Source organism: Mauremys reevesii, linkage group 10 (assembly GCF_016161935.1).
Source record: "Mauremys reevesii isolate NIE-2019 linkage group 10, ASM1616193v1, whole genome shotgun sequence".
NCBI classification, from domain to species: Eukaryota; Metazoa; Chordata; order Testudines; family Geoemydidae; genus Mauremys; species Mauremys reevesii.
In genome coordinates this window covers 16267444-16292212 of record NC_052632.1, presented here as the reverse complement: position 1 = coordinate 16292212, position 24769 = coordinate 16267444, and the positions used below count along the sequence as shown (strand labels likewise).

General features: G+C 42.3%; 1 long non-coding RNA gene across 1 annotated transcript; it reads left to right on the top strand.

Annotated features, from left to right (window-relative positions):
* Window positions 1-10361: 10361 nt before the first annotated feature.
* Window positions 10362-13048, top strand: LOC120373915. Its single transcript, XR_005585799.1, has 3 exons — window positions 10362-10475; window positions 12345-12500; window positions 13027-13048. It is a non-coding gene; the product is annotated as an uncharacterized LOC120373915 (long non-coding RNA).
* The last annotated feature ends 11721 nt before the right edge of the window (window positions 13049-24769 follow it).

The following is a 24769-nucleotide window of genomic DNA, read 5'->3' as shown; positions in this document are numbered from 1 at the left end:
TTTCTGAGGCTCCAAAACACCAGAAATCTTTTTTTCCTTCCTTTTTCATTGTCACACACCAGTGCGCTTCCTGACCATAGGCCAAATTCTGGGGTCCCTAAGCCAACTGGAATTTTGCTCAGTTAAGAAAGGCAGAATTTGGCCTACTGCCAGGCAGCAGAAACATAAATATCATGAGCGAGTCTGTTGCTCATGCTATTTCTTTCCATCCCTTTTTAATATAACATTTTTTCAGTGCACAGTGGTGATCGGAAAAGTGACCTGTTAGAATGTACAAGGATAAGGATGGAAAATAATACCAGAGTTCTAATGCGCATTGTATATCTTGATGGTATTTCCTGATACTGAATCCTGTGCTTGCGTCTCATTACACCATCGTAAAAAGGATGATAGTGGGAGAATGGCACTGAAAAATGATCAGAGACATGAATTCTGTATGACGGGAAATGATGAGAAACCTTTCGGTACAGAGAAGGTGTAAAGAAGTGACATGATAAGTGGTATATAAAATAATTAAGCGTATAAAAAGGCCGCTCAGTGGATCCCTATTTACTCTTTCTTGGAAAACAAGAGAAATGGAATGAAAAGGTGACAAATTTAAAACCAATAAAAGGAAACTGGATTTTTTTATACAAAGCATAATTAATATGTCAATACCAAGGGTGAAAATTTAGCCCCTTTGAAGTCAGTGGGGAGTTTTGCCATTGATTTCAATAGGGCCAGGATAACACCCTATGAGTTCAGTAGATTTATTTAATTAGCTGTTCATATGATCAGAACTAGCCAGTTACAGTGGTATAAAATATATAAGGGCTAAAAGGAATAACCACCCCCTTGCCTCGGAACAAAGGCAAACCTTGTCTGCCAAGGTGGGAAGACATTCCCCCCGGGCATGTTATTTTATAATTGTCTCATTCTGGAGATTAGCCACTTTTCTGTGAAGTATCTGGAACGTGTGCCTTTCTCCCAAACAACTTTTAAATGACAAAAAGCAATTTCCTTTTCATTGCTATTGGGCCAGGCCTAAATTAGTCACTTTTGCCTTGACTATTGCAGCCTCTTCTGTGCTAGCCTCCCCATATCCCACCGCTGCCCCCTCAGTCCATCAAAAATGTAGCAATATAAAAATTGCCAGCCTGGATCAGACCAGTCCAATAGCCTGTTGCTGACCGTCTCTAGCATCAGAACAAGTACGCTGCACTAAGCAATTCTGGGATCACATGCCTCCAGGAAGTTTCCTAGTCCCGCATTAGTTAGAGGCTGGCTGAAATATGAGGGCATATCTCCCTTCCAAAGCGCTTCTTTGTTTTTAACATTTATTATTGTGACTGGATACTCTTTTTATCAGAGAAAAGTGCAAAACCCTCATGGGTGAACAATTACTGTATCGCCTGCCCATCAGGCAAATTCCTTCCTAATACCTGTTGTGATGTTGCACCCCATAATGCTTTATAGAAATATGCTTATGAGTGTAAATATGACATAACTGGAATATGTTTTATGCTAGATATGCCATGTAACATATCTCTGCAAAGGTTATGTTCTACTAAATGTAGTCATCCTATTCATATGCATGGATCATTGTTATATCTGAAGTTATGAGCATTGGCTCTGTGCTTGTATTTACAGTGTTTGCTGTAGAAAGCACCTAAGGCAGATTTGATCAACATAGTGTGAGGGGAGTTATGCAAATAAAGGGAAGTACTTGGCTAACAATGGACCTTGATAGATGCCAATCCACAGCTGAGCTTTCCTGGGAACGTTTGGGCTAACATGTGGGCAATGGCTTGGCCTGTAGAGAACTGAGTTATGCATGGACATGTGACTTGCCCATGTGACTCCAAAGCTCCATCTTGTACCTGTGATTCTACACAGGGGGAGAGAGGGGTTTCCACCCATGAAAGAGACTATATAAGCCCCTAGAAATCCCTCCATTTTGTCTTCAGCTGGCTCAAGAAAGAGCCTCTCCACACCAAAGAGATGCCTGAAAGAAACTGGAACAAAGAACAGTAACTACAGGGGGGTGAGTGATTGCTGGATCCAGACTAGGAGGAAGTCTAGTCTGTAATAGAAGCTTACTGGAACATCTCTGAGGGTGAGATTTACCTAGGGTGACCAGACAGCGAGTGTGAAAAATTGGGATAGGGTGGGGAGCCTATATAAGAAAAAGACCCAAAAATCGCAACTGTCCCTATAAAATCAGGACATCTGGTCACCCTAGATTTAGCTGCATTTCGTTTCTTACTGTATTAGGTTTAGACTTGCATGTTTTATTTTATTTTGCTAGGTAATTTATTTTGTTCTGTCTGTTATTACTTGGAACCACTTAAATCCTACTTTTTATATTTAATACAATCACTTTTTACTTATTAATTAACCCAGAGCAAGTAATTAATTCATGGAGGAGCAAACAGCTGTGCATCTCTCTCCTATCAGTGTTATCGGGGGCAAACAATTTATGAGTTTACCTTGTATACGCTTTATACAGAGTAAAACGGATGTATTTGGAGTTTGGATCCCATTGGGAACTGGGTAGCTGGGTGTTGGAAACAGGAGCACTTCTTAAGCTGTTTTCAGTTAAGCCTGCAGCTTGTGGGGGACGTGGTTCAGTCCTGGGTCTGTGTTTGTAGCAGGCTAGCGTGTCTGGCACAACTAGGCAAGGCACTGGAGTCCCAAGCTGCCAGGGAAAACGGGCTCAGAGGTAGTCCCAGCACATCGGGTGGCAGTTCCCAAGGGGGGTCTCTGTGACCCAACCCGTCACACTGTCACTTGGTGGTTTGCTTATGCGGTGAAGTCTGAGGAGAGCTCTCTCTGCCACACACACAATGAATCCTGTGCAGTAGAACTATAATTTGACCTCTTTTTTGGAATCCTGCTAAGGTCTTGACATCAATGAGATCCAGTGACAATGAGTTCCACAAGGTAATAATGCATTGTGTAGAAATGTATTTCCCTGTAATAGTTTTAAATTTTCTGCCTTTCGGGCTCATTCAGTTCTTGTATTGTCAAAAGTATTGTTCTCACCTCCAAGTCTTGGTGGAATTTTGCTTCCACTTATCTTTGTACTCATTTCACCCTGTATCCCCACTTGCTCCTTTACCTTTCTCCTTTTCCCTCCTTCTCTTACTCTGAGCTTCACCCTTCCTTCCAGACCATCTTGTATGGTTGGAGAACCCTCCCTCTTTTTCAGATCCTTGAAACCCACCTCTTTTGTGAAACCTTGCTACCTTGAGCCTTACCAATTGCATCCAGGCCTCTTGTTATTGAACTGTTGCTCAGTGTTGACCACGTGTTGTCTTGGCCTGAATTAGGTTATAAGATCCTTGGCGTATGGACCTTGTTTTTCTGTGTGTTTGTGCAATGCACCATGTATACTTATGGTACTGTATCTAATTGTTAAGTCTTTCTCTGGTGGACACTGTTACTTGTGTTTTAGATGTATTATCTACAATGCTGTTTTTATGGAGCACAACATTTTCACTGGAGAAGACAGTTGCTACCAAAAGAGCTCATCCCACACAGAGTTCTTCTGCCCCACCTCCAGGCCGGATTATGCAGCCCTGGGTGGATGGGTTAATTATTGTGTAGGCAAAATGTGCTGGTTTTAAAAAAATAGCACACACGTGATGACCATGAACTACATGAATGATGCATTGGCCATGCATATGACTGAGAAATACAGCAATGACTGTTTGGAGACCATTGACTGGGTAGGATGTTGAGAACCATGGCATGTGAGGCATGGCAGGAATGTTACCCTTTAACACAGTGAGGGGTATTGTTTACAGGATTATTTGTATTTATTTAGAGATCACGTGTAAGAGTTTGGAGGTGGACAAAAGAAAGTTTGCATGTATAGTATGGCTTAGTGCTTGAAATCACTCGAAGTCATTCGTTTCATATAGATTGATTGATTCCCAGGCCAGAAGGGACCAGTGTGATCATCTGGTCTGGCCTCCTATATAACACAGTTCTAGTCACTAGTAAATAGTTGGGGGGTAGGGCACTTGGAGCTAGGGATATGGTTCCCATGGGTAGGGTGCCTCGCCCTAGGGTTACGGTTCCTATGGCTAGGGCACTTAGAGCTAGGGTTAGTGCTCCTATGGGAAGGGCTTCCCACCCTAGAGTTAGGGTTCCTACGGGTAGGGCACTTGGAGCTAAGGTTACGGTTCCTATGGCTAGGGCACTTCGAGCTAGGGATAGAGTTCCTATGGGTAGGGCTTCCTGCCCTAGGGTTAGGGTTCTTAAGGGTAGGGCACTTGGAGCTAAAGTTAAGGTTCCTTCGGATAGGGCGCTCCGCCCTAGGCTTAGGGTTCACGTGGGTAGGACACTTGGAGCTAGGGTTAGGGTTCCTATGTGTAGGGCTTCCCGCCTTGGGTTAGGGTTCCTAAGGGTAGGACACTTGGAGCTAGGGTTAGGGTTCCTATGTGTAGGACACATGGAGCTAGGGTTAAGATTCCTATTGGTAGGGCACTTGGAGCTAGGGTTAGGGTTCCTAAGAGTAGGGTTTCTAGCCCTAGGGTTAGGTTTCCTAAGGGTAGGGCATTTGGAGCTAGGATTAGGGTTCCTATGGGTAGGGAACTTGGAGCCAGGGTTAGTGTTCCTAAGAGTAGGGTTTCTAGCCCTAGGGTTAGGTTTCCTAAGGGTAGGGCATTTGGAGCTAGGGTTAGGGTTCCTATGGGTAGGGAACTTGGAGCCAGGGTTAGTGTTCCTATGAGTAGGGCTTTTCCGCCCTAGGGTTAGGATTCCTAAGGGTACAGCACTTAGAGCTAGGCTAAGGGTTCCTATGGGTAGGGAACTTGGAGCCAGGGTTAGGGTTTCTATGGGTAGGGCGCCCCGCCCTAGGGTAAGGATTTCTATGGGTAGGGCTTCCCGCCCTAGGGTTAGGGTTCCCAAGGGTAGGGCACTTGGATCTAGGGTTAGGGCTCCTATGGGTAGGGCCCTTCGAGCAAGGGTTAGGGATCCCATGGGTAGGGTGCCCCACCCTAGGCTTAGGGTTCCCATGGGTAGGGCACTTGGATCTAGAGTTAGAGTTCCTATGAGTAGGACTTCCAGCCCTAGGGTTAGGGTTCCTATGAGTAGGGCACCCCGCCCTAGGGATAGGGTTCTTATGACTAGGGAACTTGGAGCTAGGGTTAGTATTCCTATGAGTAGGGCTTTTCCGCCCTAGGGTTAGGGTTCCAAAGGGTACGGCACTTAGAGCTAGGCTAAGGGTTCCTATGTGTAGGGCACTTGGAGCTAGGGTTAGGGTTCCTATGGGTATGGCTTCCCGCCCTAGGATTAGGGTTCCTAAGGGTAGGGCACTTGGACCTAGGGTTAGGTTCCTAAGGGTAGGGAACTTGCAGCTAGGGTTAGGGTTCCTATGGGTAGGGCTTCCCGCCCTAGGGTTAGGATTCCTAAAGCTAGGGCATATGGAGCTAGGGTTAAAGTTCCTATGGGTACGGTTTTCCGCCCTAGGGTTAGGTTTCCTATGGGTAGGGCACTTGGAACTAATGTTAGGGTTCCTATGGGTAGTGTACTCTGAGCTGGAGTTAGGGTTCCTATGGATAGGGCTTCCCGCCCTAGGGTTAGGGTTCCTAAAGCTAGGCAACATGGAGCTAGGGTTAAGGTTCCTAAGGGTAGGGCAGTTGCAGCTAGGCTCAGGGTTCCTATGGGTAGGGCACTCTGAGCTAGGGTTAGGGTTCTTATGGTTAGGGCACCCTGCCCTAGGGTTAGGGTTCCTAAGGGTAGGGCACTTGGAGCTAGGGTTAGGGCTCCTATGGGTAGGGCCCTTGGAGCTAGGGTTAGGGTTCCTATGGGTAGGGCTTCCCGTCTTAGGGTTAGGGTTCCTAAAGCTAGGGCACTTGGAGCTAGGGTTAGTGTTCCTATGGGTAGGGCTTCCCGCCTTAGGGTTCCTAAAGCTAGGGCATATGGAGCTAGGGTTAAGGTTCCTATGGGTAGGTCACTTGGAGCTAGGGTTAGGGTTCCTATGGGTATGGTTTTCCGCCCTAGGGTTAGGGTTCCCATGGGTAGGGCACTTTGAACTAGTGTTAGGGTTCCTATGGGTAGGGCTTCCCGTCTTAGGGTTAGGGTTCCTAAGGGTAGGGCATTTGGAGCTAGGGTTAGGGTTCCTATGGGTAGGGTACTCTGAGCTAGGGTTAGGATTCCTATGCGTAGGGCTTCCCGCTCTAGGGTTAGGGTTCCTAAAGCTAGGGCACATGGAGCTAGGGTTAAGGTTCCTAAGGGTAGGGCAGTTGCAGCTAGGTTTAGGGTTCCTATGGGTAGGGCACTTGGAGCTAGGGTTAGGTTCCTAAGTGTAGGGAACTTGGACCTAGGGATAGGGTTCTTATGGGTAGGGCTTCCCGCCCTAGGGTTAGGGTTCCTAAAGCTAGGGCACATGGAGCTAGGGTTTGGGTTCCTATTGGTTGAGCACTTCGAGCCAAGGTTAGGGTTCCTAAGGGTAGGGCACTTGGAGCTAGGGTTAGGGTTCCTATGGGTAGGGCACTTGAAGCTAGGGTTAGGGTTCCTATGAGTAGGGCACCCCGCCCTAGGGTTAGGGTTCTTATGACTAGGGAACTTGGAGCTAGGGTTAGTATTCCTATGAGTAGAGCTTTTCCGCCCTAGGGTAGGGTTCCTAAGGGTACGGCACTTAGAGCTATGCTAAGGGTTCCTATGGGTAGGGCACTTGGAGCTAGGGTTAGGGTTCCTATGAGTAGGGCACTTGTAGCTACAGTTAGGGTTCCTATGGGTAGGGCACTTGGATCTAGGGTTAGGGTTCCTATGGGTAGGTTTTCCCAGCCTAGGGTTAGGGTTCCTAAGGGTAGGGCACTTGAAGCTAGGGTTAGGGTTCCTATGAGTAGGGCACCCCGCCCTAGGGTTAGGGTTCTTATGACTAGGGAACTTGGAGCTAGGGTTAGTATTCCTATGAGTAGGGCTTTTCCGCCCTAGGGTAGGGTTCCTAAAGGTACGGCACTTGGAGCTAGGATTAGGGTTCCTATGGGTAGGGCTTCCCACCCTAGGGTTAGGGTTCCTATGGGTAGGGCACCCTGCCCTAGGGTTAGGGTTCTTATGGGTAGGGCACTTGGAGCTAGGCTTAGGATTCCGGATGCTGAATGTAGTGTCCAGCTATTTTGCAAGTAATTGGCTAGCATCATAGTAATAATTTATGTGAGCTCTCCTGTTTGGGGATTTTCAGGGTTTTTTTTATTTCATTTTTTATGACTTTGCCTCTTTATTCCACATTTCCAGTCACATAATGTTGCTTTTTCATCTGACCTTGCTTTCTTTTTGATTTATACGCCCCTGAACGGCATACCAAAATAAAGGACCCTTGAGGTGGAATGAAAGGGGGATTATCAGTTGCCAACAAATGTGATTTATCAGGAAAAATTATAGTGTGAAAGAAAAATGAACTTTCTCTATCTGCAAAATCACATGAAAATGGTCTCAGTATTTTTTAAGGCTTCAGTATAAAAGTTGCATTTAGGGCCAGCTATTTTTACATTTTATTGTAGGTTCTGGGCTGGCTTCTGGCACCTTTTCTGATGTAGAGTTAGTCCGTTACTCCTCAAGCAGCCCCACTGGAATGTCTGGGAGCACTCAAGAAGTGAAGGACTAGTCCACATGAGTGAAGGTTCCGGAATCTGCTCTGCTCCAGAGCTCACAGATATCAGTGGAAAGATTTCCATTGGCTTCAATAGGCTTGGATCAGACCCAAACACAGGTAGTACGTACTACTGTATTTTGATTGGAGGATTAAAAAAAAAATTAACATTGTCAGTTATTTCTGCCCTTTGCTGAAGAATTATGCAATCCCCCTGCCCCTTAAGTGTCTGTGACTAGGTAAGATGAATTTACTGCATCGGTGGGAGCAGTTGTTATTTCAGCTGCAAGGGCTTAGCAGCAGTCACCTTTTGAGTCTCTGTCATCCTGTGTGCTTGGCAAAGGTAAAGCTATTTAATTTAGCTGCTCCTTCTCTGCATTAAATGAGTCTTGAAACCCCTTCACATTTACATTGCTTTCCTTTCTCTCCAACACCAGGATAGCCATAAAGAGATGCAAAGTGTATGATTTTTATTTGTGGTGTCAAAGATTTCAGTGGCTGGTTTTCTTACCAGCTAATTTATTCAATCTGGTGACCTCTAACGCCAACTGGTATCATAATACATAACACATACATACCACACTTACATTAAAGTTAACAATACTGGCTATCAAATAAACAACTGCATAATAAGGTACAGAATGTCATGACGCGATTGCTTAGTGGTAGTGCTGGCAACAGGGAGCACATTACAACAGTGCTGAGATTCCTGAGATTCCATTGGCTTCCAATCTGCTCCTGATTGCAATTGATTATGTTGATGTTAATCTTTAAAGCCCTACATACTCTATGTCCTAGCCTTCGAGTGATTGGCTCTCTCCCATGCGCCACCATGACATTTGAGATCAGCTGATGCATTTGTGCTAGCAGTACTGAGATTTAAATATATCAAAGCTGTTGGCAAGGAGTTCTGAGTTGAGGGGTCTTGACTTTGGGAATTGTTTTTCCCATTGATCGAACAGATCCTGAGCATAATTTTTGGGGCACAGTAGAAAGCCCATCATCAGTTTACACAGACTTGGAGAGTGGGAAGTGGTATCATTATACTTCCTTTACTGCAGGAGCCTACATGGTAAATATTTTAATAATTTTGTATTGCTATGATGACAGCAGCTTAAACATTGAAAACTAAATAATAATACCATGTACTTCTACAGCATCTTTCATCTGAGGATCAAAAACAAAGTAGGTCTGATAAATCCCTTTTAACGGACAAGGCATAGAGAATTTAAGGCCAAACTTTACCAAATCATCCTCTAATTTTGTGTGACTAAGTTTTGGGTGTCCACTTGAGCATTGGCCTGCTAAACCCAAGGGTGTGAGTTCAATCCTTGAGGGGCCATTTAGGGATCTGGGGCAAAAATCTGTCTGGGGCTTGGTCCTGCTTTGAGCAGGGGGTTGGACTAGATGACCTCCTGAGGTCCCTTCCAACCCTGACATTCTATGATTCTAAGAGACACCTAGGGTCTGAGTTAGAGAGCACCTATAACTTCAGGGGAAGTCAAAGGGAGCTATAGGTGCTTGGCATCTCTGTAAAATCAGGAGCTAGTAACGTTATCTTAAGCTGGACATTCAAAACAGAGGTCCATTTTGACAAATTGGTACTAAGTGACAGCCCAAGATTACCAACCATATTCTAAAAATATCTTCTTATAAATGGACACATAGTATCACTCCAAAAAGTAGCGAGCGTATATACTGCAATATATGCATGGGGTAGAATGATGCAAAATGCAGCAGGAGTAAAAACATTGGTTCAGATCCCTGGCTAGAGGTGAGGGAGCAGGTACAAAACTGGTGTAAAGAGACCATGGTGTGCAGTGACAGCGCCCCCGTGTAAATTAGAGCAGCTGTTCAAAGCTGTGTTGGGTGCTAACAGCCTCACAAGGCCAAAGCAGCAGCCAGGGATTAGTACAGCATAACGGCATTCTGCCCCCAGCTGTCTTTTCCAACAGCCATAACCTCTTCCCTGGCAGCAGGGAGAGATACCAGAGGAGCCTCTACATTGACTCTGCACCACCAGCGGGTTTCCTTTACACGGGGGTGATCCTCCTGGCACTGGATATACCAGCTCTGCAGCCAGACTCCACTGGCAGTTCCGCCAGTATATAGTTAATATACTATTCTGTATGCTGCGTCTCTAGATTCATAGTGTATGAAGCAGTTACTAAGAAGACTCATAATAAATGGAACTATCAAATGAACACCGTATTAATAATATTGGCAAGGTTCCAAGTCTAGGGATTTTATTTATAGCATATGGCTAAACAAATATGTCTCCGATTTGAGGCTGAGATTCTGGACCAATTTACCGATTTCCTGCATCAGATAGCATTGCACTCTGATTCAAGTAAATGGTACATTTTGACTTCTTGCTTGGAAGTATTCTCTGAGAGTGTGATGGGTGATTACATTAACGTTTTATTTTAAAAGGGTTGCAAATATGTGGCAGTTTTAGACAGGATCAGATATTAGCTTTGTCCAGTTCTCACTGAGGCTAAAATATGCTTGTATTTTTCAGCATAGTTTCTCTAAAGGAAAATAAAATCTTTTAAAATGTAGACTGGACAGTTAAAATGAAATAAGATTCCGAAATGATTCAGAAAAAGGCACTGGGTCTTAACAAAAACTTAACAGAAAACCCCCTAACCTTTCCTCTAAATTCTGCTCACTAGGGTTGATTACCAGTGAGAGAGATGATTTATAGATTTACAAACCCATTTACATAGTGGATGATATAATTTTTTATTTTGTTTCTATTCTATTTCTCATAGTATTATAAGCTTGAAGAGGCCTTGACAGCTAAGGAAAGCTTCTGTTGCGGGAAAGTCCCTACTTTTAAATATGCTTACCTGGGAAAATATTGTCCAACAAAGAACATCCTATTTTGCAGGTATTGACTGGCTAAATATACATGTTCCTTTTTTATCATGAGATTACTGATCAAACAACAAGCAAAGATGAGCAGCTATATCACTCCAAATTCCCCCTATCACTTTAAAATGAGATATTCATTATAGTGAACAGAAAAGCAAAAGCACAAAATTCATACAGGAAAAATTGCTTCTAGCTTTACATTTTATCTATTTACTCTTCTCATTTAAACTGTCAAAGAAAAACACTTTGAAAATGAAACATATTTGCATCTTCAAACAGCAGAATAAACACTACTGAGACCCAAACAGTTTGGTATAAATATATCACTTACCATTGTCAAATATCAAACATATCTTCTTATTTAGGATCATTATTGTAACACCTTGGATGTGAAATATGCAGCTGAGTCACTTCATAGTATGTTAAATACTTTACAAAATAAAAAATACAATGTAAGTCCAGGGTGTTTGGTATTGGTAAGTCCTAAGCATGCAAAGTGACTACTCAATATAACAATTTTTCCCCAGCAGAAAATGCCTTTGCTATTTGCCAGCAAATCTTTAATGCTTTAGACTGGGTATTTCCAACTACCGCCCTACTTGCTAGGCAGATGTGTATAAAGGAGATGTTATTTCACTGAATCAACCACTGAGATCGTAACCCTTTTCCTGTACCACAAACAGAAATGTAAAACCTCAATCTTTCCTTTGGACTTTAACTGACTTGTTTCTGTTGTAAGAAAGCAAATGCTACTACTTCAAGGTCTCCTATATGGAAAAATGTGGTAAAATGTTTTAGATCATCTTAGAGCTTCAGCTTCCCACTCCAGCCACTCATTAGTTAACTGACCCTTGCTGTGTTTATGTAAGTGCACGGTACAAATACAACACCTAGACTCCTTGCCCAACGTTGAAATGATTAATTTATTACTCTTTTTACAAAACACACATACAGAGAGAGAGAGACAGAGGGAGAACACACAGTTCTCTTTTAATCTGAGTGAGAACTCCTTTCATAAGGTCTGACAGGGCTTCAGGAGGCTGTTCTTTGGGAAATAAAGTCTGAATAGTGGATAGCAGAGTTTGGCTCAAGGGGAGGTGAACATCAGCCTAAAGCAAACAAAGGGAGCTGAGACTTTTCTCTGTGTGAGAAGAGAGAAAAACTGATCAAGAAAAAGGAGGTGCAAATGTCATTGTTATCATGTCCCTACTGAGAGGGTTGTTTGGTTTGTTTGAGACAAATGCAAATTCTCCAGTCCTTTTAATGGTTACACAGTTGGTCAGTTTTTATTCAGATGCACTTTTGTGTGAGGGGAAAATAATTATCCCCCCCAAATAGATAATACTTGGGGCTTTTCATCTTCAGAGCACTTCACAATTAACTAATCAATCCTCATCATAACTACCAAGGGGAAAGCAAGACAGAGAGACAAAGGGCCTTTATGCTCAGCCCTGAGTAAGGAGTGGTATATAGGACTGAGTCACAATTCCTGCCCCGCTCTTCTGGCTCTGGGGAGATGGGCCAGCAAGATATTTCACCCTCTTGTGCCAGCTATGGCTCCACCCACAACATGCCCTCTTCCCACCCACCTCCTTTCCTCCCCGTGTCCCAGCCTCAATCCAGTTAATTCTAAAGCAGCTGCATGGAGAGGCCCTTTTCTCTACCCTACTCCCCTATGGAGTCACATTAAACTAGTCAAAATCTAGCCCTAACTGACTTGTTTAAGACTACAGACAAATTCAGTGTATCCGGACTAGAATTAAGTCATTCCTGGCTCTCAGTCCTATGCTCAAACCACTGTTCCATATGCTTCTCAAGAGAGGGGCAATAATTCCATTTCACTGCATAACTTTAATTTTTTTCTTTTCCATTTTATTGGGTTTAGGATGTATTAGTCATGTGGCAAGGACACAGCCTGTCCCTGATCTGAAACAAGCCTGGAATACAGCAAACCTCCGGATCAACAAAATAAAGTTCACAAAAGAAACAGTTAAACATTCTGACTGGCTTCCCTCTGTCACAGAAAATGCTAAACACATTTGTAAGTTATATAAAACTGCGTTGATTCATATTTTCCCCTCCCAGTTTCATAGCCTGGGGTGGCTGAAGGACCTTGTGACATCCTCCAGGCACTCCAGGGATTGGTAATAAAAATAAAAATCCTTGGCAGAAAACAATGCTGTCTCAAACCACACCTACCCCGCTGCCGGACAGATTTCCCATTTTCTTCACTTATGCTCAGACTAAACAATGTTAAATTTACAAATCTGACAGCTATTTACTGTATAGCAAACGCATCTACTGCAGCAATAAGGAGGTGGGTGGATATTGCTGGCTATAAGCCACAGGACAATTTTTCAACCAGGCATGTGTGATCATAAGCTTAGAAGCTGACTACCTGAATTAACACCTAATATTAACATAAGGCCCCATACATAGACACAAACTGAAGCCCCAAGCTTTTCATTTTTCCCCAGGCAAAACGGTCTCTGCTTTCAGTTTTTCTAACTTACCATTAATAATAGTTATTAATAATAATGACAATACGCTTCGCTTTTCATCCATAGATCTCGAAGTGCTTCACTAAGGTGAGTAAATGCTATTATCCCCATTTTAAAAATTGGTAACTAGAGGTGTAAAGAGATTACGAGCCATATTTACAAAAGTACCTAAATTTTGAGTGACTCAGATTTTGGCATCTTTTTAAAACCCGGCCCTTTATAGAAGTTTGCCCATGCCTTTAATAATTTTCATTGCCCTTTTCCAGGCCAGTCCTACATCTTTTCATAGATAATGTGAGAATTGAACTCATTTTTTAAAAAAAGGAGAACATACTATTGATTTATTTTATGGTGTTCTTCTATTTTCAGTATTTTTCTCTATCCAGTTTTTAAAACAGCCTAACATCTCATTTGCTTTTTTTGACCACTGCTGTGCACTGAGCAGAAGTTTCCATTAAGCTGTCCACAGTAACGCCTAAGTCTTTTTCTTGAGTGGTTAATTTAGAAACCATCAGTGTATATAAGTAGTTCAAATCATTCCTCCCAATATGCATTACCTCATGCCTACCTACATTGAATTTCAACTGCCATCTTGTTGCCCAATCCGTCCCTTTAAGACTTTTCTAAGTGTGCCTTTTCAAAACAATTATCGATCATCTACAAATGTTGCTGTCTGTTTCCCCTTGACTACCCCCCCCCCCCTCCACACTTACAGGCACACATTCCAGATAATTGGTGAACACATTAAATAACCCCAATCCTAGTACAGATCTTTGGGGCATCCCCTTATTAATACACTTCCATTTTGTAAATGACTGTATAGCCATACTCACTGTTTTCTAATTCTCAACCATTTTCTAATCTATAGTAGTAAATTACCTCACCCTATGGTAACTTCGTTTCCTAAACTGTCTCTTGTGAAGAACTTTATCAAAGGCTTTTAGAAAGTACAAACAGAAGAACCAGTAGGTAGAATTCTTTCGCCACTATTCTGTTGACTCAGTCAAAGAACTCCAGTAAACTGGAGAGGCACAACTTTCTTTTACACGCATAAGCAGAGGGATGGGTGTTTATTATAAGCAGGAGAATATCGCGTAGAAATAGGGAAGTGTCATCATCACGCTACAAGGCATTAGTTAGACCATACTGTATCCAGTTCTGACATCTACACTTTAAAAAAATTGGAAAGGGTTCAGAATTATGTGAGGTTTGAAAAGCATGCCTTGCCACGAAAGATTAAAGAAACTCAGTCTATTTAGTTTATACATGAGCAGATTAGGAGGTAACTTGATCCCCATCTGTAAGTACCTATATGGGGAGAAGATTTCTGATAGTAGAAGTCTCTTTAATTTAGCAGAAAAATACAAAAGTTCCAATGGCTGGAGGCTGAATCTTGACAAATTCAGATTAGAAATATGGTCCAAATTTGTAACAATTAGGGTAATTAACCATTGGAACAATTTACCTAAGGATGTGGTGGATTCTCCATCGCTTGAAGTCATGAAATCAAGAATAAGTGACTTTAGAAAAGATATGCTTGAGCCTGAACAGAGCTTGTTGCAGGAATTACTGGGTGAAATTCTATGGCTTGTGTTATGCAAGAAGTCAGACTAGATGATCATAAATGGTCAATTTAGACCATAAAGTGCTATGAGCTATGCTGGTTTCTCCCTATCATATTGCATTCATGTAGGCAATTTTATATCTATGTCTTTAATTCCTGTTTCAACGCATTTGCTTAGTACTGAGGTGAGGTTCACTGATCTGTAATTCCCCGGTTCACTTCTAGCACCTCTTGTAAAGATAGGCGCAATGCTTCTCAATGCCTCTGGTGCAGCCGCTGATTTTAATGCTCAGGTTATTACAGTCTGTTTCCTCCTTGGCAGAGTGACTCCTGTCATCCCCAAGAAACCACTGGGAACCACTCTGTTCTAAAGGGTTAAAACTACTCAGATTTGGCAACAGCCTTTGGGTCAAAATATGACAAAATTGTCTCCTGAGCAGCCCTGCTCATACCTCTTTTAAAACTGACCCTGGGCCCCAGGCAGTACAAGAGATTCTCTTGCCCAGCTGTACAATAGTTATCTCAGATTGATACTATTATTATTATTTATTTAACATTTCTGTTGAGGTAGTGCTGAAAGGCTGCAACTAGACTGAATCCCAGTATCCCATGTACAAACATGTCATAAATTACTGTCTCAGCCCTAAAGAGCTTGCCTGGACATTTATTCTACTCTGTGCAATTTGCCACAGTACCTGTATGCATGTGTTTTTATAGCAGATGATTCCACTGTATTGCGGTTGTAGTCATTTGAGCTGGAACATATTTCAGTTTGATTCTTTACTGAGAGGATTCACTTCCTTCAAAACCCTGCAGCTTTGGGATTGGAGGGTGGAGGGATGCTGTTTTCAGTTGTTAATCGGACAATGGAACCGAGTTAATCGGACAATGGAACCGAGAAGTTGGCCAAATTGAACAATGCTCTTAATCTTTTGGGGGAAACAGATTTACCTGGCTAAGGACTTGCCTTCTCTGCCCATCTGAAGCCTGCAGGCATTACATAGTTTTGGTCATTACATAGGGATGTAAACAAGATTTAATTTTTATTCAGTTACCAGTGGTTTATCACATTGGGATTTTTTGGGATGATGGGAGCTAGATGACTGCAGGCTATTAACTGTCATGCTGCTCCCTTTTTATGCCTGAAACACAAATTATTAAGGTGAACATTTTTATTTTGTTCAAGGAAAAAAAGGAATTAAAACAAGAAGGCATCTTGGTCTAGTTTTGAAGGAGAGTGGATTTGTACCTAATATACTGGAGAAATGCTCATAGTTCATTCCTACAGGGAATGTTACCTTACCTTCATTAAGTTCTCATGGTCAGTGTCATCTTTATGTCATCCATGTAGCTGATGGAATTGCAAGTTTAAGCTATTCCGAACAGCTTTAATTTGTGCACCTATGTTCAAACATTTTGTGTTCACGCCTCCTTCAGAATGGCTCCTCCCCCCTTTTCATGACTCTGTCAAGTTTTGGACTCCTTCATCCCACCCAGCCAAACGTCCTCTTGAACGTCAGGCAAAATAATCCTAGCTGCTGAATACTCACTTAATGGAAGTGACACAGGAGTATCACCGTTAGTGAGTTACTCAGTTAATTTAAAAAAAATTGCTCTCACCCAGTATGTAAGTGTGTTCTGGGTTTCATACAGCAGCTTTAAAAAGTATCTAAAGTCTCCTATGGTTGCAGATAACTTATTGTTCATTATACCAATTCTGAATTAACATCTTTATTTACAGTATGAGCCTTGTGTTATTGCAGAAAATCCAAGTGTCATTGTAGGTTACATGTACTGAACAAAAAAACCCTTCACTGCTAGTTGGTCTTATATAATGCCAAACTTCTGAAGCTAAACAGCTTACAGTAGTGTTGTGTAAGAGACTGAATGTTCAGTGTAAATCAACTTTTCCTGAATTCTTTTTGTGATGAATGAATGCTCTGTTCTGAAAAAATAATTGCCTACAGGGAAAGGTTGCATACATACCCTCTGCAGTGCAAACAGCTGGTCCCCAAATCCTTGTAAGTTAATTTCATAGAGAGCAGGAATTTGTGTTGGTGTTTCAGTATGTTATGTAAAGTCCAGTCCTCTGTTGAAGCCATTCACTAATTCCAAAGTGTCTCACTGTTTAAAATCAGTAGCACTTCAGGACAAATTCCATAACTGCCTAACCTGGTACCATCAGTTAATATCTGTTTATCGAATAATTAGCATAGGGAAGAGGGAAATGCTTAGCTGCAAACACTTTCAGAATGCTTCACAAGTTTCACTATAGCACTGAGAACAAAAAAACATGTTCTGACAAAGGTCTAACTTATAATAATTATTCAGCTGACAGCATGGAACCTGTATAAAGATGTTTGCGTGCATCTGAAAAAGGAAGAACACATGGACAAAAATAGAAAAGATCCAGAGGAGGATGACATTTTTGCCACTATCAAAATCAGCCCAAATCATCAAGATTTACCTGATTTCAGGTCAAAACCACTTAGCTGGCCACAAATTGGCTCACACTGGCCAGAAATGTGGCAGCCTTGGCCCACATTTCAGGTTTGATACATACCTATATGTCATTTTGAACAGCTCTGTCTCACTGGCAGAAGAGTCTCATGAGCAACACGAATCTTTAGGGAGGGAAAGCAGGAATGCTATCCCAGCAGTAGTCCACCTAAACGGGAATGCCATTTAACAGTCACTTCTCTCTTAGGTGTGGATTATTAACAATAGTGATGCCTCCGCTCCTAAGCATGTCCTGAAGAGACGTATCACATTGAATAGTTTAGTAGGAAAAAAAGAAGGCAATTCATATGCTGGACCCAATTCTGGGCTACTCCTCAGCACCTTCATGATGCTCTGGTGAGCAGGACTGGAAACCAGCTGGATCTCTCCACTGGGAAATACCCCTGACATAAAGAGGATCCCTCAATAGTGTAGGACTGACAGAATGGCCATATGCTCCGCCCTGGCAGACCATGGAGCAGGAGTGTGCTAGGGGAAAAAGCAGACCCTGGAGCAGAGTGATACTGGAAAAGGAGAGCATGAAGCTAGAGTACCCTGTGCTTGGGCTATTCTTCACTACCATATATTCCTTTGGGGACAGTTACAGCCTGGGCATAAATTAGACTAGCCCCAGGGCTGCTCAAGCTTACATTGGGAGCCTAAACTAGCCCATGGCAGTGTCAGAATCTAATAAGTGTAAAGGTGGCATAAAGCCACATTTCTGCCCTCCGCCCATCCTCCTTCAGGCACACCAGACTCGAACACAGTCTAGAATCAGGATCTCTCTCTCTCTCTCTCTCTCTCTGACACACTGACTCCTAAGGTTTCCAAAAGGAGACATTAATGTTTTCAGAAAAGAGAAGGGAAATTACACTAAAGGGAAGGAGAGAGAGTCTTGCACACGTGCACCCACACACATGTCTAAAACCCAGATTTTTGTTGTCAGTGTTAAAGTACCTACTCTCTCAAACTATCCACAAGTCCCAAAATATGCTTGCTTTCTTGTGGTCACTTGCAAGGCTACAGTACGTCTTGGGTGTTCTGGCCAAGGCTAACACTGCCAAAATTGTCAGCAAAAAGACAGGAAGAGACAGAAAACCTTGAACTGGAACACAAGAGTTTTTAATCTTTCACCCGCTACTGAAAGCTGCGGCTGCAAGAGGAGGGAAGACCCAACTAGGAGAGGTAACAAGAAACCAGGAAGAAAGGATAGAGAATGCTGTCTGCTGTGGATTTCACAAATTGCCATGTTTAAGTCTTTTAGAGACCCTATAATAATAACTTACATGCTGAATGTTGTTTAAAAAGGTTAAAGGCTCGGCAACTGTTGCCAAGAAAACAAAAGCCACTGAAGCCTTGATACACCTCATTTCTTAGCTACTTTGATGTTGCCTCTATTGTGTTTGTGTGTTGGAGGGATCTATAAGAACTATGGGTAAAATTTTCAAAAACACTGAAGTGTCATTTTCAAAAGCATTCAGGAACCTAACCTTCAGTGAAAGTCAGACTTTGTCTACACTGGCAACTGAACGACAAAACTTTCGTCTTTCAGAGGTGTTAAAAAAAACAAACCCCCGGAAAACAAAAATGTTGCCAACGACAAGCACCGTTGTGAACAGTGCTTTATCAGCAGGAGAGCTCTCCTGCTGACAAAGCAAATGGTGCTTATTGGGGATGGAAGTTTTTTATCAGCAGGCGAGCTCTCGCCAGCCGACAAACAGCAGCCACACTGTGCGCCTTTTAGCGGCACAGCTGTGTCACTTAAAGCTGCGTAGTGTACACATAGGAACCTGTGTGTGTGAGGCTAAGACATTTTGAAAATGGGACTTATGCTCCTAAGTTTCTTAAACATTTCTGAAAGTTTTACCTATGACTATACACATATATAACCATATGTGACTCCTATTCCCTTTGGTGGCATTATCACACCCATAGGGACATCAGTGTGGTTTTTAACCTCCCATTAACATCAGTGGAACCGGTGTAGCCAAATCTCAGTACAACAACTGAGAATTTACCAGCTGGTAGTGTTTTATGTCAGGCTTTGTCTACACTGGCACAACAAAGCACCTGGGTTGGATGGCATTCATATTGAGATGCTTAAATATGGAGGCGAAGATGTGGAATCAGTCATCTGTTCGCTGTGCAACAAAATATGGATAGAGGAGAAAGTGCTGGAGGAATGGACCCTCGGCATCATAATCAAGTTACCAAAGAAAAGTGACCTAAGCAATTGTTCAAATTGGAGAGAAGTAACACTTCTATCTGTCACAGGAAAAGTACTAGAAGCAGTCCTCCTGAACAGAATGAAAGGAAAGATGGATACCATCCTACATGAACAACAATCTGGATTTAGACAAGAGAGATCATGCACAGATGCTATTTTCACCCTGAGATGGACTATTGAGAACACAATTGAATTCCAAGGCAGCCTTGCCATTAATTTTGTGGACTTTCAGAAGGCATTTGATAGTGTAAACAGAGAAAAAGTGGAAAATTGTGGAACAATATGGAATTCCAACAAAATTAATCAACATTATGAAGGCATTCTACGCCAACTCAAAATGCTGCATGAAAATTGATTGAGTAAGCCATTGAGCATCAAGATAGGTGTAAGGCAGGCGTGCATCCTGTCTCCTTTTTTGTTTATGCTAGTCATCGACTATGGATTAAAACAATGCAACAGTGATACATATGGCCTAACATGGAACAATTCAAGGCTATTTCATCTAGACTTTGCTGATGACATCGCTCTTATCAGTGAAGATGCCAACGGACTACAAAAATGCACAAGCCAAGTAAAAGAAGTAATGGAGAAGATAGGTTTGAGATACAATGCAAAGAAATGTAAAGTCATGTTAATGGGGACTACAGGGACAGAAATCAAAATTGAAGAAGAGAAACTGGAGAAGGTGGACAATTTGACGTATCTTGGAAGTACCATCAGCCAAGATGGTATTAATTCTGAGGAAATAAGAAGAAGAATTGGGAAGGCAAACACTGCATTTGGAAGACTCAAAAACATCTGGCAACTCAAAAACATCTCCCTCAAGACAAAACTGAACGTGTACAAAGCAATTGTTATCACCATCAAAACATATAGCAGTGAGACATGGCAACGTACCAAGAAAGATGCACAAAACCTGGATGCATTTCATCACAAATGTCTGAGAAGAATATTGGGAATAACATATAGAGATAGGAAGACAAATGAAAAAGTCAGAAAAACGACTGGACAAGGCACCCTTTCACAAATAATCTACAAAAGAAGACCTCAGTGGCTGGGACATGTGCTGAGAATGGAAAAAGAACGCTTACCAAATTTGTGTATTTGTTCAAACTCAGAGGAAGATATGGTCTCAAAGCTGGATCCAAGCCAGCATGGGGCAATGAAGAGGAGGATGTAGATGGCTGCTGCAAGCCACTCCCAGCACTTACAGTTGAAACCAGACAATACCACTGAGAACCATATACCCTACATGACCTATAACTGGATGGTCTGCTGAGCTTTGCTTTGATATACCCTGTGCAGCAGTGCTTAACAGATGTCAGAGACCAGGCATTCTAAGATGCATATGTAAACAAATAGCAGAGATGCCTGTGCATAAATTATCCTTCATCAGCAAATCCCAGTGATGGTTGTGTCAGACTCTTTTCGTGTTCATGCCTATTACCTGGTACTTACTTTTATGAGCCCTCTGTTGGCAACAAAATTTAGAAACTTAGAGAGAAGAGTTGTGAAGAATTGTTGACAGATGTTTTCTAATACTGAGAACTCTGTTCTTGTTCACAGAGGAAGGAGATGGTCTTGTGTGCTACCCATAAGGAAAAAGCACAGTAACTCAAATGCACTATTGACATGTACATTTCCTAGTTGCTGTAGAACCTCAGAGTTACAAACATCAGAGTCGTGAGCTGACCAGTGAACCACACACCTCATTTGGAACCAGAAGTACGCAATCAGGCAGCAGAGACGAAAAAAAGAAAAACAAAAAAGCGAATACTGTACAGTACGGTGTTATGTAAACTACTAAAAAAACAAAGGGAAGGTTTTAACAAAAGACTTGGCAAGGCAAGGAAACTGTTTCTGTGCTTGTTTTGTTTAAATTAAATTAAAACATCATTTTTCTTCTGCAGTAAAGTTTCAGAGCTGTATTAAGTCAATGTTCAGTTGTAAACTTTTGAAAGAATGACCATAATGCTTTGTTCAGAGTTATGAACAACCTCCATTCCCGAGGTGTTCATAACTCTGAGGTTCTACTGCAAATAATGTTCAGCTGTCATGTATCTTGGATATCATGTATTTAGCATTCTTACTATGACTCCTCACGGCCATGCTGGAATATCACACTTCCAACAGGGCAACAGGTATTCCAGTTTCTCCTCCTCCTGCTAGGAGATGGTGGCAGAAGCAAGCTTCTGCTCTTTGGTCTCAAAGCTGGATCCAAGCCAGCATGGCACAATGAAGAGGAGGCGGTAGATGGCTGCTGCAAGCTGCTCCCAGTGCTCTGCTGGCAAGGCAGGTAAGGGGACAGAAGGTGAACCCTACCAAATTTTCCAGTACGGTCCTTGGATATTTTCCCACCACTATTGTGTGGAAGATTCATAGGGTGACACTATTTTAAAATTTCTCTACCCCAGTTACTGATCCTTCAGTTAGTCTCCTCCTCTGAGCCACTAGCCTGGCCAGAACCAATAACTCATGTCCATCACTCCAAGGAAAGGTAGCCTCTAGAGAGCCTTGTTGGATTGAGTTAGGGACCCAGGGACTAGTGGTAAATGCACTAAGAACACTTTGTAATCACTGAAAACATATAACGTTTGGGCCAGGAGGCAGGGTGGAGGAGACATGATGTGAAGAGAGATGTGGGTTAGGAAGGCAAAGGGAGAGAACAGAAAGACAAAAAGTGAAAAAACAGATGGAAACAGAAAAAGCCTTGTTTGGATTTCCAGCTTGCTCTGGTAGCTTGTACCCCTGCAGTTAGCTAGGAGGTTAAGGCCTTTCTTTGCTGCTGCAGAGCTTGAAAGCTTTCATAACAACAACAACATCTACAGTGCTTTTCATCAGTAGCTCTCAAACCACTTTGCAAAGGAGGTAAGCATCACTGTCTCCATTTTACAGGTGGGAAAACTGAGGCATATAGGTGAAGTGACTTGTCCAAGGTTACCTAGCAGGTCAGTGGTCAAGTCTGGAACAGAACCAAGATCTTGAGCCCCATTCCAGTGCTTTATCCACTAGGCCACAGTGTCTTCCTAACTGGCAGAGACTGGTGATCTGTTGACTTAGTGAATCGTATCACTCCTCTGCCCCGAACTGCATTGGCCTCACATCTACCTCAAGGTTATAGTTGCAAACTATTCATAGCAAATTACTTATCTGATTAATTTAGCCTTTATTTCAATTTGTGAATTATCTGCAGACAGATTTCTTTTTATTGATTGATTTGTCATTCAAAAACCTTACGTCAATATAGTTGTGAGTTGCTCAGGAACTGTTTGCTTCATTGTCTTTGACTATTCACTATTCGTGGTGTGTGATTGGCTACGCAAGTCACATGGTGATGGTTCCCCTCACTCACTGGATGACTGAAAATTGGGAAAGGGTCAGAGAGATTTCAAGATGGTGGCGTGAACATTTTCAGCATGAGTTTATATTTGTGCCAGACTTCTTTCCACAGACATAAAAATCATTCATTATGAGTGTTCATGGAAAAGAAATCTGAAAGACATTTTTGGTGGAGGATCTCTAGCTGTGGAAACTCACTATCTTTGGCAGTCTGCCAGAGCCTATGTTTACTTGTGGTAAAAGGGGATGTCTTTTTGGTCAAGCATTTATTTGGTTATGGATAGTGACTGAGGAGGTGGGGGTTTCTTATGATGGATTGGACCGATAAAAAGAGGGAGCTGCTTGTTCTAATATGGACAATCCCATTCAATGGCTGGACAGTTCAAATCAATGTTCGGCTTGTTTTTAATGGAAGTGGTGTACCCAGCCAGGCCAGCCCATAGGCATTCTGCTACTACAGATGACCTGGAATATGTGTGCCCTACTCTGCTCCATCTTCATTATCCAATCAGCCAGTGAATAAATATGTTGCCGAATATTGGATGGGTTGTTGGACATAAATCTGAAGGTTGCAGGTCTCAACCAGCTCAAAAGTACTGCTATCCAAAAAATTTAAAACATGAAAAACTATGTTTTATTTGTTGAAAATATACAACAGATATAGCGTGTGGGCTATCCTCCCCCTCCAGCCCCAATGTGGGAGTTTTGTCCGATAAGAAAGTGACATTCTCCCTTCCTCTGATGTATTAAGGCCACACTCTTGCAGCTTTTGCTTTAGCCCTAGCCATCACCAACCATCAAGCTTTCCCACCTCCAGTTATGGCATAGGATTCAATTCCTTAATATAGTGCAGAAAAACTGAATTGGAATAATTTTGTTCCCCCGTCTCTATTATTCAGCTCGGCTACTGCTGGAACCATGAGGTGCCAATACTGTTGGACCCAATAACTGGTCTAAGCCACTTAGAGACCCTATCAGCCATGACTCATGCTTCCAGAAGTACCCCACCTTAATCTGAGAGTGGGAGGCAAAAACCTCTTGAATCATTTTGCTACAGTTATAAAGGAAATTACCCCCTGATGTGAGAGGAAAGGGATGGAGATGGTAACAGGGCTGCCTAGAATGGGGAGAAAAGGCCTGGTGGATTATATTTTTGCCATCCTAGCCAGAGGCCTGCTCTGTCTGTTTGGTGTGGGTGGCTCTGTGTCAAGATTCTAAAGCAATGGGTGCAGTCAGGCCCTCTCAGAGGTCCAGAGAGGCCTGGGCCACTTCCAGCTTTTGAGGCCCCTAGCCATAATAAAAATAAAAAATGATGAGACAAATAAGCCACCAAAAAAAGAGTGAGACATAAATAAAAAAATATTCATATTCAAATTAACAAATGCTTTTTCTGTGCAAATGCACTAATTATTGAGGAAAAATCTAGCTTTCATGCAATGTCACAGTTGATATTAAGCATGGCGAGCCCATTCAAATGCTCTTGTCCCATAGTTGAATGGTGATAGTTCTTTACCTGCTTCAACATGTTGAAGATGCGTTCACCTGAAGCCACTGATGTGGGCAAACTGACAAAAATATGCACTGCATTTGTGATATTAGGAAATATCCCAGGGAGTCAAAGTTCACGTATTTCTTGAAGCAATTCTTTTGGCTTGCAATCCAATTTAAAGTTTGTGGAATATATTCGTTTGAGGAAGATGATCTCGTCACTGAGATCTTTTGAGATTTCTTTGTTGTACTGTTGCTGAAATTGTTCAGCTGCAGAAAGTAGCTCTTCATTACTCAGTCTGCTGAATTCCCCAAGAAACTTCAGACGAGTACAAATTAATCATAGTGATTCAAATCGACGTGTAAGAACTGATTGAATAGAGTCAATGATGACAAGGAAGACATTGACCCTACACTGCTGCTCAGCATCAGATTCAGTAGGTAAGTTGCGATTAGTGGAGAACTCAGATAAAATGCCAATATTCTGTGCTACTAATTTGGACTCAGTCAGGATTGCATCCCATTGTTCACGAATCTGCTGAATGTCATTGATAAGTCTTTCAATGTTATCCCTCTCAACATCAAGTGTAGCATTGAGTGCTTCAATTACTAGATTAGTTTGGTGGATCAGAGTAGGTAGCTTCATCCACAAAGATGACATCAGAATGCATTCAAATTTGGACATGTGCAGT